Here is a 21989-nt window from a genome sequence, read left to right as displayed (position 1 = left end):
TTCCATTCTAACTACAAATTGGAAATAGTTCTTTCTTCGGTTAGTAACCATCCCTCAATATTTCAACTTGCAGCCATCTGCAATCTTGAAAAAAAATCCACTCTTATCCCAGTAATCTCAAATGCTGTAAAGCCATCTTCAATCTTCTCTTCCAAAATATGTGAGGGATGGGGTGGGGAGGGGTGAAGCAGAGGCAAAATGGAAAACAGAGGAGAAGGATAGCAAAGGGGGAAGAGGAGAGGAAAAGGGTGATGAGAGAGTGGGGAGCGAAAGAGAGACAATCAAGAAATAAGAGGTACAGAACAATGAAAATATTTTTAAAATAAATAAAATAAATGAAATAAAATTATCTGAAGTTGTTGAATTCAATGTTGAGACCGGCAGGCTGTAACGTGCCTAGTCGGAAGATAAGATGCTGTTCTTACAGTTTGTGTTGAGCTTCACTGGAACATTGCAGCAGGCCAAGGACAGACATGTGGGCATGGGAGCAGGATTGTGTGTTTTATTAATTATATGTTCATGTGACCTTCTTGTTCACAGATTCATCCTTTACCTTATTGTAGCAAACTTCAGCTCTTGAAAGGAAGCACCCCTATTTCTTCACCTCCTTCTTCTCCTTTGATGCCTGGTCTTAATCACTTCTTTTGTTACCTTTGCAAAGTGTTCCCATATTTGTCTCATAGTATCCACATTCACTGATTGTCTTTTGGAAACATTTTGGAATTTCTTATCTAACTGAAGGTCGTGATGGTTCAATTGGTGACACTTTTGTGTCTTAGTCTGACAGTTGCAGTTTAATAGTCCCACTTCAGAGATTTGAACACAATAATCAAGGCTGGCACTCCTTCATAGCACTGGGATAGTGCTGTATATTTGAAGGTGCAGTCTTTCAGATGAGACATTAAACTGTGGCCGTTCCCTCTAACAGGACTTTGAGCTACTTCAAGGAAAAGCAGAGACATTACCCTCAGAAAGCAGTGATTATGGAATGGTGTATGATAGGCAAATACACATGATAATTTATACATTCCTGTCTTAAAATTAATATATATATTTTGCAAAAAGGCTACATTTGCTGACAGCCTGGAGCAGGTGTGGTAACAGCAAAATCTCGGAAATGAATGGAAACAAATTCTTAAAATGAAAGAAAAAGGGAAAGAGAAAAAAATTAAAATAAAGGAGAATTTTTAAAGTTTTAATAATCAGCTTTATGTTGCACAAACCCATTTAAACAAAAAAAAATTGGATGTGAGCATGTGCTGTCAGAATTTATGATTGGATGATTGGTGTCAGCAGACTCAATCTTTGCCAATTCAGACATCCCATACATTTCAAAATAACCTTTGAGTTTATCAGTCAGATGACTCTCAAAAACAATTCAGTCTGTGGTGGAGAAAACTTCTTAGCTTCTTGCTGGAAAATGAGATGATTAGAATATGAGGATAGAGTGCAGATGCCCAGTCAAGTGTACATCTGTTTCTAAACAGCAGTTCATGATCATTTATGTATGAATAATTCAATCAAACTTGCACGTAAAGCTTCAAGTCAGAATCATTGTGACTTTTAAAAAATATCTTTCTAAAGTTTATTCATCCTACTTGTTTTCCCCCTTATTTCAATGGTGAGGTCAGAGGTCAGTATAATGAAAACCCGTGCACATTCCAGGAGAGCTAACGAGTTCATTTGAGATTCAAATGAGCCAGCTTGACTCAACTAAACACATGGAGGCAAAACAAGAGTTCAGTGTTGATGTTTGTTAATAAAAGATAAGCATCTGTGTGTTTCTTATTCTCTGGAGTAAAGATCTTATCCAAGGTGACTCCTGTCATAATAGCTCCTCTTTCACAAACACTATCCTTGGCTATTTGACTATCTCGTTGTTCACTGGTGACCGGAAGTAGGAAATTCTGCACTTTCAGTGATCCTCAGCACACTCCCAATTTATTGCTTCTTGTCAATTCTTTGTGGGCTATGTCTTCCCTCTGAAGTGGCAACTTTCACCAACATTCACAAGGTGAACACCAATTTAAAAGGGTCTGCAGTTTATTTGATTTATTCTACATTATCTATACTCTAGGAAATCTTGTGGTGTAATGGGTTGTATCTCTCCATCTCTGAGACAGAAGTCCAAGATTTGAGTGCCACCACAGAACATGATCACCAATGTAGGTGAATTCATATTATGACCAAGTAGATTAATTGTCAACCTCCAAATCCTTCATCGAATGCCAATGGCTGATGATAGGAACAGGAGGGACTCATGATCAGTCACATGATGGTGAGAACACAGAACATAGAAAAGTACAGCACAGAACAGGCCCTTTGGCCCACAATGTTGTGCTGAGGTTTAATCCTAATATAAAATATAGTAACTGAACCTAAGCACCCCTCAACTCACTGCTATCCATGTGCATGTCCAGCAGTCGCTTAAATGTACCCAATGACTCTGCTTCCACCACCACAGTTGGCAACACATTCCATGCATTCACAACTCTCTGCGTAAAGGACCTACCTCTGATGTCCCCTTTTTACCTTCCTCCTAATATCAAACTAAGACTCCTCGTACCAGTCAATCCTACCCTGGGGAAAAGTCTCTGGCTATTGACTCTATCTAGTCCTCTCATTATCTTGTATACCTCGATCAGGTCTCCTCTCTTCATCCTTCTCTCCAGAGAGAAAAGTCGGAGCTTATTCAACCTTTCTTCATAAGGCAAGCCCTCCAGTCTAGGCAGCATCCTGGTAAACTTTCCTTGCACCCTCTCCAAAGCCTCTGTATCTTTCCTATAGTAGGGTGACCAGACTGGATACAATATTCTAAGTGTGGTCTCACCAGGAACTTGTAGAGCTTTAGCAAAACCTCGCGATCCCCCTGTTAATGAAAGCCAAAACATAATAAGCTTTCTATCCACTCTGGTGGCAACTTTGAGGGATCCATGCACTTCAACATCAAGATCTTTCTGTTTCTCCACACTGCCAAGAATCCTGTCTTTAATCCTATATTCAGCATTTGTGTTCGACCTTCCAAAATGCATCACTTCACATTTATCCAGGTTGAACCCCATCTGCCATTTTTCAGCCCAGCTCTGCATCCTGTTTATATTGCGCTGCAGCCTGCAATAGCTTTCAAGTTCGATCGATAACACCTTCAACCTTTGTATCATCTGCAAATCTACTAACCCACCCCTCAACCTCCTCATCCAAGTCATTTATAAAATCAAGAACAGAGGCCTGTGGGACACCACTCAACACTGACCTCCAGGCAGAATACTCTCCATCTACAACTCTCTGCCTTCTATCAGCCAGCCAATTCTGAATCCAGATAGCCAAATTTCCCTGTATCCCATACTTCCTGACTTTATGAATGAGCCTACCATGGGGAACCTTATCAAATACCTTGCTGAAGTCCATATACACCACATCCACTGCCCTACCTTCATTGACCTGTCTTGACTCCTCCTCAAAAAACTCAATAAGATTTATGAGGCATGACCTATCCCTCACAAAGCCATGCTGACTGCCTTTAATCACACTGTGCTTTGCCAAATAGTCATAAATCCTATCCCTCAGAATTCTTTCCAAACTTTTGCGGACCACAGACGTAAGACTGACCGGTCTGTAATTGCCAGGGATTTCCCTATTACCCTTCTTGAAAAGAGGAACAACATTCACCTCTTTCCAATCCTCTGGTTTGACTCCCGTGGAGAGTGAAGAGGTAAAGATCTTTGCCAGCGGCTTACCAACCTCCTTTCTCACTCCCGGAGCAGCCTAGGATAAATCTGGTCCGGCCCTGGGGATTTATCAATCTCATCCACTTATAAACTTCCTAGAAGTCCTTTGCTCCTCCCTCGCACCTCTCGGCAAATGGAGGCCCCGACGCATGAAGTAAGTGTTTTAAATGGTTAGACTCACCTTCCCAGCAGTCCTTTGCTCCTCCCTCACATCTCTCAGCAAATGGAGGCCCCGACGCATGAAGCAAGGGTTTTAAATGGTTAGACTCACCTTCCCAGCAGTCCTTTGCTACTCCCTCGCATCTCTCGGCAACATTAGAACATCTATCATTTTAAGTCAAGTTTACTACGTCAATTAAAGCAGTACATTGCTGCAGCAACTTGGACTCTGAGTGCTCTGTAACATGTCACTATCACATTCAACTTTATTTGATGACTTGTCTCAGTTTAAATGGCACTCTTACACTCAATGTTTACTCCAAAACTAACCTGACACGAGAGTAGATCAGGGAGGCTATGTTGAGAGTGTGTTGCTGGAAAAGTCCAGCAGGTCAGGAAGCATCCGAGGAGCAGGATATTTCGGGCTGGAGCCCTTCATTAGGAATGAGGCTGGGAGCTCAAGGGTGGAGGGATAAATGGGAGGGGAATGGGGCTGGTAAGAAGTTAGCTGATCCTCTGTGGTAGGCCATGGCCTAATGGTATTATTGCTGAACTGTAATACAAAGACTTAGGTCATGTTTTGGGGACCAGGGTTCAAATCCTTCCATGGCAGATTCTGTTCAATAAACAGAAGAAAAATCTGGAGTTAAGAATCCAATGATGACCATGAAGACACTGTCAGTTTTTGGGAAAAACCCATCTGGTTCACTAATGTCCTTTAGGGAAAGAAATCGCCATCCTTATCTGGTCTGGCCTACATGTGACTCCAGACCCATGACAATGTGGTTGAGTTTTAACTACCCTCTGGGCAATAAATGCTGGCCTAGCCAGCGGTGCCCTCATCCTGCGAGTGAAAAAAAAGGCAGATGTGGAAGCAGGTGTGTATCCAGCTAAGCTGGTTAAAGGAATCCCTGGCTTCTCTTGGAATTTGTCCTCGCTGGTTTAGTGGTTAGTAGGCCATCTTACATTTAGCCGTAGTGACACTATTCACGTGATAAACTAAGGGATATCAACCACCTTTCCTGCCATAAAATAGGAAAGCAACAGGTATACCAATTCTGTCATCCCAACTAATGTTCCTCCATCTCCATCTGTCAGCCCTCTCCATGAAACAGTGTAAAATTAAAGGCAATGTTTCAGGTCAATGATCCCATTATCAGAATAACAAAAGGTGAATGACTAGGAATGCTAACTCTGTTTCCATCGCCACAGGTTCTACCTGACCTGCTGAGTATTTCCAGCACTTTCAGCTTTTATGCTACACAATATGGAAGGCCTGAGACTTGCCCTGTTTGAAACTCCGAGTCACTCTTTCCTGGAAAGAAGGAGGCAGCAGCCAAGTTGAATCTGCTGAGTCTTCTCCCAGATATAGACTGAGCAAATTTATTAAGATAAGAAAAATTAACTGCAGCATGCAAAGGTATGACTCCCAATGCAGCTTGTCGATATGCTTCCGCTGTTATTTTCACCATGCCAAACACCTTCTAATTCTTCCAACAATTCACATGCACTTCCACACGACAGAAGGCAACGCAATGAATATCAGTCATTAACGCTTTCTAAAGGCTTTACATTTTATGCATAGCAAGTAGTTACCACCCATTACTTGAGACCTAGATAATGTTCTGGTGACCTAGGTTTGAATTTCACCACAGTAGATACTAGAATTGGAATTCAATGAAACAATACTTGTGAAATTAAATGTCTAGTAAAAAGCTATGAAACTATTGTTGATTGTTGTAAAAGCCAAATTAGTAACTAATGACTTTTAGGGAAGGAAACTGCTATCCTTACATGATCTGGCCTACGTGTGATTCCAGACCAACATCAATATGGGTGACTATTAACTGCCCTCTGAAATGGCCTATCAAGCCACTTAGTTGTATCCAAGGGGAACTATAAATGGGTAATAAATGCTAACCCAGCCAATGATATTCATGGCCCATGACTGAATACATTTTAAAGAAAGCATTCACAACTCTTCCTACCCAATTTCCATACTGTCTTCATTTTACTTCAAGCCCTCCACCCAGTTCTTGTCTCCTCAAAGCTCAGCATCCCTTCATACCTCCAGGCTAATGCATGGCTTTCACCCACTTCGATGTCTCCTCATATCTCTGTAACCCCCTTCATGCCAACTTATTTGCCACTGTCATGCCAGCTCATCTGGAGGTGGCAATGTCATTAATAAAGATTTCAATGGTAGAGTTGGAAGTAACAGATCTTGGTGACAGGTGGGAGATAGAACAATGCTTTCAACTGAGTGAAAGGCCAGAAATGAGTGAAAGGGAATGGATTTAATGCCTGCCCTCCCCTTCACTGTTTTATCACATAGCATTGCCTTCTGAGAAGGACACTGCTTGTCACTGGCCACTTGGGTGTTTCCTTTCTTGCTGGTGGTGGAAATTGAACAAAGATTTGTACACCTGTTGTCACTGTGTCTCACACCTACACACACACAACATGGATGCTGGGGAAAATATAAGCACTAGCACACGCTTCAGTTACGTGGTAGTGTGGGGGTAAAAAGCAAAAAAAAAAAATTTTAAAATAGATATAACCAGGAGATTTAGAGAAAAAGAAGAAAAAAACCAGGAGATCTGTGGTGCTGTAGAGTCCATGGACCATGTATATATGGGGCGTGGGGATTTGCACTCCCTTTTTAGTTTTCTAGAGAACCTTCTCCTCTGCCTTTGACTGCACTTCAGTCCTATGCTCCTGATCTTTTGGAACCCAGTGCAAAGGGGTGAGGGTAGGTCAGAAGATCCTCTCGTGTGTCTGCTCCTAGGCCTGGCCAAATTGGCCATAAACAGGTCCGGGCAGCAGTCCCTGGAGGGGCCATTATAGTCGATTGCTTGCCCCTCTTCCGTGGTTATGTCAGAGCCTGGTTGTCCCTAGAGAAGGAGTATGTGGTGTCCACCATCACCCTCGAGATTTTCAAGGGAAGGTGGGCACCGCAGGGAGTGCAGTGTATTATTTCCCCCTCCAACTCTATTTTGATTTAATCGCTGCCCTCCCCTTCACTCTGTTTGATCACACAGCATTGCCCTTTGATGTGAAGGGCACTTCTTGTCACTGGCCACTTAGGGGGTTCCTTTCTTCCTGGTGATGGAGAATGAATACAGATTTGTACCCCTTGTGTCTTTCACTGTGTCTCACACCTGCACGCACACAACATGGGTGCTAGGGAAAATATGAGCACTACAGCAGTTAGGCAGTAGTGTAGGGGAGAAAAAGAAAAAAATGTATAAACAGGCAATTTAGAAAAAAAATTAAAATCAAAATATATATGTAAACAGAGGATTTAGAATCTCCTCAGTTCAGGGACTGATTCTGAGCTGGCTGGCCACAGCCACTGTACTGTGTATTTGTAGATAAAGGGCGACTTGGTGATGGGATACTGGCCTCTGTGCAATTATTTCATTACTTAACCAGAGATTCATACGACTGCCACGCTATTCTGCCCACTTAAGATAAAGCTAACATCTTATTACCTTCTCAAACAAAATTGTGCACCTATCCACTTGTTTTTCATAGATTTTGTATGAAACCAAGAAAAATACATCAAATAGCGACAGTAAAAAGTTAGGAGCAGAATTGAGCTACTTTGCTGGGAATTATTCTCAGAATCATCATTTTCCCTCATATTTCCACTTCATGAAAAACTGCCAGTGTCTAAAATATACATATTTGTGCATGCTTATTAATACAACTTCAGTAATCTAGCTCTGATATTGTAGATTTCTCTTAAATGACATTTTACAAATAAATTAAAATAATCTCGAGGTAAGTTCCTCGCAAATGAACCAAAGATCTGGCTTTCAAATTAAGATTGCTTGATTTGGAGGAGTTCCTATTTATGCAGTGCTCACCAGGGTATGCTGTGGATAATGAATGCAAGAAGCACCTTATGTATCTGTTCATAATGTGCCAGTAAATGAACTGCAGCAGGCACAGAATGAGCCGAGTGTTAACCATGCTGAAATAATTCACTTCTGGCTGTCGAGAAGGCCATTGATCTTTCTGTTGATATGGACTCCTGCAGAATAGTTAGCTGTTTACTCAGACTCCACTTCCCCAGTGCTGAGGGTAAATAATAAATGGGGATTTCTGTCTTTCTCCTCCTGTTTTGTTTTGTACTGTTTTACAGTTTAGCTCATTGGGGAATAAAGAAAGCAAGCTGAGAATACCACAAGAAAAGATTTTCTGTAAATGAAAAATGATTATTTCATGCAAAGAAATACAATTTGTAAAATATGTTTTAGCTTCTTTTGAGAATCACATTCTAAGCAGCTTTTTTTATTGCTGTGAAGTACTGTGTTCATTTAAAGCGGCACTTGCCACATATTTTTCCAGTCCCCCAAAATTTCAACCCATGTCCCCACTTGGAGTCCTGACCCCACTTGGAGAAGTTCAAATCTAGGGCTTTTTAGTTGTGTTGTTTAACAGATCTTTGAAACAAAAAGCCGAGGGTACAGAAGCACAATGCAATGTACCTCCCATTTTGCACCTTGAGACAGACCAAAGCATCACTTTTTTTTCCAAAGGACCATCTTGTAACTTGCTTTTTATCAGTTAAGTTTTACAAAAGTCCCACCCATAGGATCAAAAGCAGAACAGGACGTCACATCAAGGGCAGCAGCAGTTCTGGGAATGATCTTTGCCAACAGAGGGCTGCCAACAGTACTGTCAGGGATGGCAACTCTATCTCCAAGAGCTGCCAGTCCAATTACCTCAGCAGTGCCACAGCTAGAAGGTGACCATTGTCAGAACTACAGCCAGAGCGGGAGAAGGTGTCCCAAATCGCTAGACGGTCTAGAAGCCAGGCAAGTGAGTTTGAGCATGCTTGATGGTGCCCCCATATAGTAGTGAGCCCGACAATGTGAACAAAAATACGCAGGGAAGCAGGAAGAGGCCTTCAATTTGTGGAGGAAAAGATTAGATACTGGCAATGGCTACTGAACATATGAATAAGGTGCTGTGATAAAATATTGGATCAATAGGACTGAGACCTGATGGAAGAGGGCACTAGTCAAGTCTTATTTTACCATGCTTATGTACATGGTTCATGAGCAATAAACATTAATAGTGTAAATAGTGTTCAGTTCTTTTATGTGCTAAGCTCCTGAACATATTCCTACAGGATGGCAAGTAATGACCAAAACCAAAAGAATGACGCTAAGCTGTAAGGGAAAGCCTGAAGAGAAATCCAGCAACAAGAGAGAGTAGAGGATGAGGGACTTTGAGGCAAGCCTAGTATTAAGCCACAAGAGGGAAAACCACCAGGACCATCCAGTGATGAATACAGGCAGCAACATGAGCTCTAATGATGAGACATGAACTTTAACTTGGTGAATGATAACCTCCACTATGCCATCCAGAAATGTTCCAGAATGTATAGGGATCCAGACAGGCTATGCTCAGTGGGTAAGGAACCAAAAGAGCGCTACAGCTCTTACTGGAAAAGTGTATCGACAAAGGTGTCAATCATCATTTTGCCATATCCCTTCTGTGTCAGGAAAAATTCTCACCCAAACCAATCCTGCCCAGTTAGAAAGGGGGTGTGCCTGCTTGTTCATACAGTAGTGTCAGATCAAAAACAGTAATTGCTGTAAACACTCAGCAGGTCTTACAGCATAGAATCCCTACAGAGTGGAAGCAGGCTATTCAACCCATTAAGTCCACACTGACCCTCCAAAGAACATCCAACAGATTCACTGTGACCCTGCATTTCCCATGGTTAACCCATCTAGCCTGCATATCCCTAGACACCATGGCCAATCCAGCTAACCTGCACATCTTTGGACTGTAAGAGGAAACTAGTGCACTTGGAGGAAACCCACACAGACACAGGGAGAATTTGCAAACTCCACACAGATGGATGCCCAGGGGTGGAATCAAACCAGGGTCCCTGGTACTGTGAGACAGCAGTACTGACCACTAAGCCAAAATCTGTGGAAAGAAAGTAGAGTTAATGTTTCAGGTCCAGAACTTAAGAAGTATAGGATGCACACCTCCATGGTAGAAATTTAGAAACAGATGGCTCTAGTCTGCAAATGTGCATGAATTATTGAATGCTGAAGACTGAGGCTTACATTACATAGGCGATGTTATATACCAAGACAGCAATGTTTGGTATACAGAGATCATAGTGAATGGCAGGAAACTAGTCTTAAAATGAATGCAGAAGCTGGTGTATGCATTTTAATTCTATTGTGCAGTTGATGCCTGGATTTCTCTGCATGTTTTCCATTCTATACCTCACTAATAATGTGGAAAATCATCTAGGTAGGTTCCATCTACAAACGGCACAAAATATCCAAACAGACCAAATGTAATCCCATCAGTCTATTATCAACCATCAGTAAAGTGATGAAATGGGTCATCACCAGTAGTGTCAAGTGGCAATTACTAAGCAATAAACTGCTCACTGATGCTTACTTTGGGTTCCACCAAGCCCACGTTAATCATTATAGATTTAGTCCAACATAGACAATAGATCTGAACTCCAAGGGTGAGGTGCATGTGACTGCCCTTGTTATCAAGGCTAGAGACAGAAAAATCTGCAGATGCTGGAATCCAAAGTAGAAAGCAGAACACAGAAGCCGGCAGCATCAGGAGGATAAATAGACAAAGTCCTTTCCCTAGGGTCGGCGAGTCCAGAACTAGAGGGCATAGGTTTAGGGTGAGAGGGAAAAGATATAAAAGGGACCTAAGGGGCAACTTTTTCACACAGGGGGTGGTACATGTATGGAATGAGCTGCCAGAGGAGGTAGTGGAGGCTGATACAATTGCAACATTTAATAGGCATTTGGATGGGTATATGAATAGGAAGGATTTGGAGTTATATGGGCCTGGTGCTGCCAGTTGGGACTAGATTGTGTTGGGATATCTGATCAGCATTGACGGGTTGGACTGAAGGGTCTGTTTTCCATGCTGAAAATCTCTATGATTCTAGGACTCTATAAGAACCTTTGAGACCACCCTGCATTCAGCATGGTTCTATGACTCAGCACACTTTACTGCCTAATCCCATATCACTTAATTCTGTGAGACATCAAAATTGTCTTTGTATCAGTTTTGAATAATCAGTCTTGAAAAATTCAGTGTTAGGTTTTCCACATCCCTCTTGGGTGTGACATTCTAAAGATTCACAGCTCTCAGAGAATTCATTTGGCTGGTTCAATTCAGTTTCTGGTCAACACTGACCTAAGGTAATGATTATGGATGATTTGATGAAAGTAGTCCAGTTGACTGTCATGTTGAGGTATTTAGACTCTCTTGGTGAAGGTGGTCATGACCTGGCACTTGTGTGATGTGACTGTCACTATCACTTATTAGACCATCTGGATAATGTCCAGATCTTGCTGCATGCAGTCTGAGGAATTGCAGGTGGAGCTGAAAACTGTGCAAACAACATCGTGAACAATCCTCTTTGAACTTTTAATGGAAACAAGGGTATTAATGAAATAGTTGGAGATCGAAGAAACGGGGATTGCTCTAAAGTCCAAATTTACGTGAGCAATTCCATTCAATTATCAAAGGAATACTTTAATTATTTATGTTATTCATAGTTCCTTCCCAACTTTGCCATGCCCTCTGTTAATTGTTAGTTCACTTTAAGGAACTTATTGCCTGTGGTTGATCATTGTTCTGTTTGTTGTTTGTAAAAGTTTGTAATGGTGGATTATTTAAATGGAATATTGGAAAAGGAACTGGCCTAGTCTCAATGGATAGAAACCGATGTATACCAATTTAACATAGATGTATTATTCTGGCCTCCATTCAACAGAACTATGCAAAATGCTGGTAAGACCAGTGAAAGAACATTGATAGAAGGTGGCTGACAAGCATTTTTTGTAACTTCTGCAATGTCTCAGTGAATCAATGAATCCCTACGGTGTGGAAGGGGGCCATTCAGCCCATTAAGTCCATACCCTCTGACAAACATCCCATCCAGACCATTCTCCATACCCTATTCCAGTTCCCTGGTGTTGTGAGACAGCAGTGCTCGCCCCTGTGCCACTCCAGTGGTCTGTTAATGTCTTCCAACTGAGCAAATGGAGTTCTTAAACCCACAGAAAGACCCTGAGGAAATAGTACCCATCAATCTCAATAATAGCACATCCAATCCAAAACAGCAGTGATGACTGACATTTTGGTGTACTCACCTCTTCATTCACATTTGATAACTGGCAAAAACCTCTCCACCTTCTTTTTCAACAATGATTTATTCAACTAGTCACTAAACTTGTACAAACAAAGCAGACCTAATGATCATGCCAGCATTTACCAAAGTTTCCTTTCAAGCACTGCAAATTTAATTCCATAGGATTTGGGAAATGATGGAGCAAAATTCAAAACTAAACAGTGCTGACAATAGCCCTATCATACATTGTCATATCTCACATTACTGCTTATTAAATAAGAAAGCGATAGATTAAGGTAACGTGAACTGTATGCAATGCTTTCCTCTTAATCACCTCAGCTCACCCATGGCTGCATATCTTCGTTTAGGAGACTGAAGTCATGTTATTTAGTTGCTAAATTTCATTAGCACCACAACAAATAAGAACCTCTCATTTACAGATTCCACTGGTTTTTGTATTTTCATCCATGAAGAACAAATGCAGATTTCCAAGAGGGTCAGAAATAAGTCAATGAGGCTGACAAACATGAAGGAGGTTTTTCCGTGTCACCAGTTATTTTCTGTGCAATGGAGTATGGGAAGAGAGAAGGAGTGCAAATTACATTTATTAAGAAAACTGCAGACAGCAATTAAATCTTATGAAGAAAGGGTTTTTGAACATTCATAAATCAATAAGCCCTGGAGGATTACAAGTGAGAATACTAATGAAAGTAAGAAAAACAAACGTCTTCAGTTGCAAATGGTCAGGTGTCACACCGCTGAAAGTGTGGACTGCTCTCATGGACCTGAAGTTCTGAGCAAAATTTAGGGACAGAGGATGTTCCCATCAGGGCCTCCAAAAGACTTGATATGCAGTTTGTGCGTTCTGCTGCTTACTGTGTCAGAAATGTAATGCCCACCCTATTAGTATTGGCACCAAAAGATCCATCCAGGATCCAATGCTTTTCATAAGCAAATGGAGATAGGAAGTTCTGCTATTCATAATCCATTTTGTGAAATCAGCAATAATCACCAAAAAGGTAATTTCTGTGAAACAAAATTATCTGAATGTGAAGCCCACAGGTGCAGAAGTTATCTACATTCAAATCCAGACCCAGCTCACTTGACGTCTGTCTAATTGCCTCCATTATTCCTTCTCCTGATTGTTAAATGTTCTTATGAGATGTTATTGACCTGAAACATTGATTCTGTTCCTCCTCATAGATGCCACTTGACCTATGGTGTACTAGTCTGCAATATATGAAGCCTGAGGCCAATATTAGATGGGTCTTATGACAACTGATGCCCAGGTTGAACTCTGCCAGGGCCATTCAGCTCTTAACCTTATTTACAGCCTTGATTCAAACATGGACAAAAATGCTGGATTCCAGAGGTGAGGTAAGGTGAGAGTGACTGCCCTTGACAAAAAGACTGCATTCAACCAACTGTGGCATTAAGGATTCTTGGAAAAACTGGAATCAATGGGCATTAGGGGAAAATTCTCAAGTCATTAGAGTCATTCCTGGCACAGAGAAAGATAGTCGTGATTGTTGGATGTCACACAGTTCAGCTCCAGGACATCTTTGCAGATGTTTCTCAGAGTAGGGTCCAAGGCCCAACTATCTTCATCCTTCTCTCCATCATACCATCAAGCTTGGGGATGCTCGCTGATGATTACAAAATGTTCAGCACCATCTGTGACTCCCCAGATACTGAAGTAGTTCATGTCCAAATGGATCAGAGTTTGGACAATATCCAGGCTTGGGTTGACAAGTGGCAAGTAACATTTGCACCACACAATTGCCAGGCAATTAGCATCTGAAATAAGAGACACACATTAACTACCACAATAGGTCTGGCAGCATCTGTGAAGAGAAATCAAAGTTAACATTTCTGGTCCAATGACCTGTCCTCAGGAAAGGTCACCAGACCAGAAACGTTAACTTTGATTTCTCTTCACAGATGCTGCCAGACCTGCTGAGTTTTATCAGCAACTTCTGATTTGTTTTTGAGTTACAGCATCTGTAGATCTTTTAGTTTTTAATATAGCTACCACCCCTTGACATTCAATACCATCACTGAGTCCACCATTATCAACATCCTGGGGTTTACCATTGACCAGAAACTCAACTCAACTCACCACATACAAAAACAACAAGAGCTGGTCAGAGGTTGGGAATACTGCAGTGAATATCTCACATTCTGATTCCCCAAAGCCTGTCTGCCTTCTACAAAGCACAAGTCAGGAATGTGATGGAATACTCCTCACTTGCCTGAATGAGTTCGACTCCAGAATCAGTCAAGAAGCTTGGCACCATCCTGGACAAAGCAGCATGCTTGTTTCGCATTAGATCCACAAGTATCCACTATCTAGCATCGCAGTATGTGCGGTCTACAAGATGCACTGCAGAAATTTACCAAGGCTCCTCAGATAGCACCTTCCAAACCCATGACCATTTCCATCTAGAAGTACAATGGCAGCAGATATATGGGAGCACCACCTCTCCAAGGTCCTCTCTCAGTTTCATGACGCAAACGTGAGGATAGATGGTAGCAAAGCAGTTAATGTTGTCAACATCCAAAACATGTTAGTCAAAAATGCCATGCAGGAATTGCCAAATAAGTTAAAACTCTGAAATAAAAAGTACAGTAGCAACATAGATATGAATTTAGCTGAGTGATAGAATGGTGTGCATTTATAGGGTCGTGGAGTCTTAGAACTGTATAGCATGGAAACAGGCTCTTTGGTCCAACTCATCCATGCTGACCAGATATCCTAAATTAATTTAGTCCCATTTGCTGGCATTTGGCCCATATCCCTCTAAACTCTTCCTATTCATGTACCCATCCAGATGCCTATTAAATGCTGCAATTGTACCAGTCTCCACCATTTCCTCTGACAGTTCATGCCATACACGTACCACCCTCTGCATGAAAGGGTCGCTCCTTAGGAGCCTCTTAAATATTGCCCCTCTCACCTTCAACTTATGCCCTCTAGTTTTGGACTCCTCCATCCATGCCCTTCATGATTTTATAAACTTCTATAAGGTCACCCCTCAGCCTCCGATGCTCCAGGGAAAATAGCCCCAGCCTGTTCGGCCTCGCCCTATAGCTCAAATCCTCCAACCATGGCAACATCCTCATTAAATCTTTTCTGAACACTTCCAAGTTTTACAATATCCTTCCAATGGCAGGGAGACCAGAATTGCATGCAGTATTCCAAAAGTGGCCTGACCAACATCCTGAACAGCCACAACATTACATCCCAGTTCCTATATTCAAGGCACTGACCTTTAAAGGCAAGCAAATCAAATGGCTTTTCACTATCCTGATTACCTGAGACTCCACTTTCAAGGAACCTATGAACCTGCACTCCAAGGTCTCTTTTTTTTCAGCAACACTTCATGGGGCCCTACAATGAAGTGTATAAGTCCTGGCCTGATTTGCCTTTCCAAAATGCAGTACCTCACATTTATCTAAGTTAAACTCTATCTGCCACTCCTTAGCACATTGGCCCATCTATTCAAGATCCCACTTTAACGTGAGGTAAAATTTTTTGCTGTCCACTACACCTCCAATTTTGGTGTTACCTGCAAACTTAGTAACCATACCTGTAATGTTCATATCCAAATCATTTGTATAAATGTTGGTTTGCAGATGGAGAAAAGTACTCAGAGGAGTTCCCTGAGAATCAGGACAACTGTTTTTCTTGATGCACATTAACTACCTACACTTCAGTGTAAAGGACACCGTTCCAAAATTTGTCACTGACAACACCTGGAAATTTTGTTAACTCCTTAGAATCATAGAGTCACACAGCACGGAAACAAATCCTTCAGTCCAACCAATCCATGCCAACCATAATCCCAAACTAAACTTGTCCCACTTGTCTGCACTTGGCCCATATCCTACCAAACATTTCTTATTCATGTACATTTCCAACAGTCTTTTAAACATTCTAACTGTACCGACACCCATCAATTCCTCTGGATGATCATTCCACATATGAACCACTCTCTGTGTAAAACGTTGTCCCTCATGTCTTTTTAAATCTTTCTTTCACCTCACAACTATGCCTCCTCGTCTTGAAATCTCCCACCCCATGAGGATAGTGATTGACTTCAAGAACACATAGACAAGGTGGCAGAATGGGCAGAGCAGTGGCAGATGAAATTTAATGCAGAGATGTGTTAAATGATACATTTAAATAGGAGGAACAAGGCAGTAGGAAGCATTGGGGAGAGGCACTAACTGAACTGCTCATGCAGACAGCCAGCACAGACATGATGGGCTGAATGGCCCCCTTCTGCAAAGGTAGCCATTCTAGAATTCTATAGACAAAAAGAAGGTGCATCTTTCATCCAATCTGGGTTACACTTAATGCAGATATTAGGCTCAAAGAAGGAAAAGCATTCTCAGCACTGACATGCATCACCTTAATGAGCAAACATTTTATTTTTAAATTACCAACTCATACTTCTAATCCAATTAAAATCCAGCAAAATGGATCTGAATAGCAGCAACTGAGTAATTTGCATGTCATTAAAAACACTGCACCTGATGGCAAATCATATTGAATTCCTGAACATAAATGTTTGGAAAAGATGCATCTATTTTTAATTTCTTCACATTTTGCTGTGATGTGAAGCAAGAAAACTCTCTATTGTTTTATTTCAGGCTACATTAACTAAACACTTTTAAATGTAGAGAATTATGTATAAAAATAAAACACACCAGGACAAACAGATGTCAGCTGATGATTTGCTTTGACTTTCTATAGGCAATGACTGAGTGTCATGATCTTTACATGTTTTTAGAGGCTCACAATTCTTCTTCACAGGAAGTTAAGGGAATCAGCAGAATTTATATTGTATTGAATGTTGGGACTGGAATTGGGTGTAGAAGGACGTAACTACTGTTCCCATGAATATAATGTATTTGTCTCTTTGTAAAGTATTTGATCAGACTTCAATCGTAACTCAATCCTTGCTCTCGATTGGATTGTGTGAGGACAGAACTCATTCTTTACTCCCGCTATGCAATAAGACCTCAGTTATTTCATTAGTGTAACTCACTGGGGCCCAGCTATTATTAAAATAGAACAGGATCAGCTGTTTTGACTTATTTTGAGATATGATTAAATAAGAAATGGTCTTTGTGATGATTCTTTGTTTCATTCCTGAGGAATACTGTAAACAATAAAATTTGCACATAATGTAAAACATCTTCCTTTGTGGTGAACTAAAATTAAGAATCAGCACAGAACATTTTCCCCATTTTGGACTTGGAGCATGCCTCATAGCACAATGTAACAGACATTTGGTCCTGATTAGCCAGGATAGAAATGGTCATCTTATTTATTTTAAGGTATGTGTCTTATGCTTCATCTTGGCTCACAATGCGATGTCTGCCACAGTGATGACTTGTTCTCAGGTATCAGTCACAAACCATATGTGGGCATACAAGGATCTGGAGCAAATGCCTGGACTCAGTCTCTGGCACTCTGTTGTGATGCTGCAAGTGGGACTGAGGTTGCCAGGGTGGAGTAGCCTAAGGCAGGGGAGGCCCAAGCATATCTACAGGGAGGGAAGGTGTGTTCTTGCTCCTCTTAGCACCCAAGAAATGAATTAAAAATTCGCTCACTTGGCAGGTCCTTCACGTGCCCCAGCTACTCTTGGCTTGGGTTGGCTCAAATACACAGGGAATATGTTAAAATTACAAGGAAGCCCCAATGAGGTCATTGAAATTTAGGTGGAAGTGATTGTGGGTTTGGAAGGTGCTGCTTTATATTTTGAAAAACTCCATCACCTGCTCAAAAGCTCAAGTTAAAAAGCAATCCATTGGAAAGCAACAAGGACTGTGTAACTGGGTGCAATTTAATTCCCTGCCTGGTTTCCTCCCAGCTTCGAAATTGCCCCTTCGGTCAGTCGGCAATCACTCTGTTGTTTCCTTTGAAATTACCTCCTCCACAGTTGTCTTTCATTTTTACAGAGTTCGAATAATTCACAAGTGTTAACACTCAACAAAAGGAAAACTTGCCATTTCCTCATGGAAAGTAAAATAATTTACAAGTTGAAAATCACATAACACCAGATTATAGTCTAACAGGCTTATGTGGAGATACTAGCTGTGGAATGGGATCATAAGACACAGAATGTATAGCAAAAGACAAGGAGTTCTCCACCTAACACTATATTACCAGTCACCTGTGGTTCAGTCATAGCTGAGTTCCCCTTGATTTGGGATTATTAGAATACTCAACACCATACTTACATCAGAAGAATAAGTATATACAATTTTATACCATGCTTCTCATTCTCATTAAAAGGTTAGCACTGTAAGAAATCACAATCTCTCGGTTCAGAGTTTCATCCAACAAGGAGGCACACTCAGAAGGTATGAACATGTTCCCCACTATTTCTTCTCAATCGTTTTAATGGAATGAAAATTTTGGGCTGCATCTACCTGATTTCTGCCTGTGTATCCACTTCAAATGAGGCCCTCCCTTGGAGCACACAGTTATAGCATTTCATTTCTCTATTGCCTGAAGTGATTTGGTTCCAATGCCTTGTAAATTAGGAACAGACTGATTGCATTATAAATGATTAAATTGAGTACAGCATCATGATAAATTGAGACAACTTCATATCCACAATGCTTTGAAATAGACAAAATATAATTCATCTTATTGCTGAAAACTTTCCCTAGCATCAGTCAACTGAATGCACGTGCAAGTGACCTAAAGCAAAGTTTATCTTCAGTGGATCTGAGGATTCTCCTGTTGGTGGTGAGACATTTTGAGCTTTGGTTTCTCCCTGTCTTGGTCAAATAGGGGTCAGAATCCCCACTGCTTGGGGAACGGTCACACAGCTGTGATTTTCCTTGATTTGGCCAGTTCCAAAGGGTGTGCTTGCCCTCCAGGTTTTATACAGAGGGTGCACTCTTCAATCACCAACAAAAGGACGTTGAACACTGAATAAATGGCTGCAAATGTGTTGCTGGTCAAAGCACAGCAGGCCAGGCAGCATCTCAGGAATAGAGAATTCGACGTTTCGAGCATAAGCCCTTCATCAGGAATTCCTGATGAAGGGCTTATGCTCGAAACGTCGAATTCTCTATTCCTGAGATGCTGCCTGGCCTGCTGTGCTTTGACCAGCAACACATTTGCAGCTGTGATCTCCAGCATCTGCAGACCTCATTTTTTACTGAATAAATGGCAACTATGTTTCCCAGGTTTCCTTGGAGATACCCTCTCTCCAGGTTTATTATTATGTGAACCCAAAAGAAAGCAGCCTCAGCAACTGGGTCACTACATGGTAGCTTTGGACTGTGGTGAAACCAGGTACCTAGTGCCTGGAGCACATGTCTCCTGGTCTGCTGCCAGGGGACTGACTCCGGGTAACTACACTATTTCCCAATGTCTCTTGGGGCTTATGATGGGGCACATTAGACAATTCTAATCAGCCTCAACAATAGGTCATGAAAGGCCCTAAAGCAGCTGCTTGCACGTGAGTAGCCCTACCACACCTCAACATCCTTCCCCTCCACATCTCACCTCCAGGAAAATGGCCTGGGGTTAGGATCTGTGTACTATTCCTGGTATCTTGTGATATCTGCCATCCCTTCTAGTGTGTGGTACTGGGTAAGTGTTGTTTCAGGTAGGTCATTGCCACTAATCCCCCCTTTTCTTAGCTTGGCTTTGAGACTATATTGATAGCAATGAAGAACACACTGTATCTACACTGCAAGCACCAATCTTAGACAATAAGAAGTTCAATTGCAAGATAGCAATATGTAATTTATATTCTAATCTGGCATAATTATCAGGAGTTGATAACATTGGTACAGATCTCTTCAAACCTAGAGTAGAATGCTTTCTCTCCACCCACAGACTATGTGTAACATCAGTAGAATGGGTTGAGCCAATGTTACATGAACATTAACCTCTTCAGAAGAATTACCATACATAACAGGAGGAACAAGGAATTTAAACACCCTCAGGGGGCCTAGAAATGCAAACCCCTCACATTTTCCAATTCATACTTTGGCATCCAAAAAACGCCTCTGAGCCATAAGTTCACACAATAGGTAAAGAATAAAGATAATTATGTGGAAGTCTCAAGGTCTTGCTTTAACAAGCTATAGGGTAAACAGAATTGTCAAAGGTGTCACTAAATTAATGCAGCATATGTGTGGTAAATTAGTTCAATGTTTTCTTGAGCACAATGCACAGTACTTAAAAGCTAGTGTTAAGTCTTCTTCATAATCCCTGCTAAGCAAGAACTCCATACATCTGCACAGTGAACGACCCTTTCAATGCTGAATAATATGATTCTCATAATTTTATTTTCCTGAATTAATATAAACTCTATTTAGTTACAAATTGTATAACTAATCTTAAAATGTAGCAGGGCAGCACTACATTTTCAATGAATGAAAATAGTAATGGTGCATATTATTTACAGCATTGGAAAAGGCCATTGGTTCATCAGGTTCATACTAAGTCCATATCCTGTTGAATTGTAATGCATTAGAGCACCAGCAATATAATCATAAGGCACTAATGGTCCATTTTTAAAAAAAACAGTTTTGCTCAAAAAAATGGAAATTGCTTGAGAAACTCAGCATCTATTAAAAGAAAGCTGAATCAATATTTCGGGTCCAGTGGCTCTTCATCAGCATTTTGGTTCCATGTTGTATTTTTCACAAATTTACAGAAAAACACCGAAGTGGTTAATTGGATGTCTAAACGCCTCACTGTGATCATTAAATAAATGCTATGAGCTTCCATTTGGGCAAGCTGATTACAAGAAAAAAATGCAGCTCAATTTATATTCAGAACTGAATTACTCTTACTTGTCCTGTGAGAAGCGGAGACATCATTATTTGACTGTGTTTGTGAAAACATTTACCTCCTGCTGGAGAGCATTAGATAATAATCAGCTTAAAGCAAGCACCAAGCGGCAGGAAGCCCATTTGGCCCCTGACAGATTTTCTGTCATTTCTAAACAGTCCGCAGAGTCACTTGCTCCATTTACAACAGCAGCAACATGTTGATTTAACTTTAAAGTCAATGCATCATTACTATACACTAAAACGGTGTGGAACATCCTGACTCCAGGGATATTATTGGTGTTGGCTGACAATACACAGCACAATTTCACAGAATGTGAAAGACAGAAACAGGCCATTCAGTCCATTCAGATTCAGAAGAAGGGTGTTACAGGACTCAAAATGTGTTGTGAATGGAACCAGGTGGATCTCATTGACTATGAGATCATTGATTGGAGTTGTTAACTTGGGCCAATGAGAGAGAGTCGTGGCTGACAGATATAAACAGGGGATTCGGACTCCCAGTCCAACTGCTTGTTCTGTGGCGCTGTGGAGTTCGTGGACCATGTGTATATTGGGTGTGGGCATTTGCACTCCCTTTTTGATTATGTCAAAAACCCCCTCCTCTGCATTTGGTTGCACTTCAGTCCCACGCTCCTGATCTTCGGGCACCCGGTACGGAGGAGGGAGGGCAAGTCTGAAGACCTCCTCGTGGGTCTGTTCCTGGGCCTGGCCAAACTGGCCATAAACAGGTCCAGGCAGCGGGCCGTGGAGGGGGTCATTAGGGCCAACTGCCTGGCCCTCTTCCGCGGTTACGTTAGAGCCCGGGTGTCCTTGGAGAAGGAGCACGCGGTGTCCACCAACACCCTGGAGTTGTTCAGGGAGAGGTGGGTGCCGGAGGGAGTGGAGTGCATCATTTCCCCCTCCAACCGTATTTTGATTTAGTCCCTGCCCTCCCCTTCACTGTTTGATCACACAGCATTGCCCTTTGATGTGAAGGGCACTGCTTGTCACTGGCCACCCAGGTGTTTTCCTATCTTCCTGGTGGTGGAAATTGAATAAGGATTTGTGTACTTTGTGTCTCTCACTGTGTCTCACACCTGCACACACACACCATGGGTGATGGGGAAAAATAAGCACTA

This window comes from Hemiscyllium ocellatum, chromosome 15 (assembly GCF_020745735.1).
Source record: "Hemiscyllium ocellatum isolate sHemOce1 chromosome 15, sHemOce1.pat.X.cur, whole genome shotgun sequence".
In the NCBI taxonomy this organism is placed as follows: domain Eukaryota; kingdom Metazoa; phylum Chordata; class Chondrichthyes; order Orectolobiformes; family Hemiscylliidae; genus Hemiscyllium; species Hemiscyllium ocellatum.
This window is presented reverse-complemented; position numbering follows the sequence as displayed.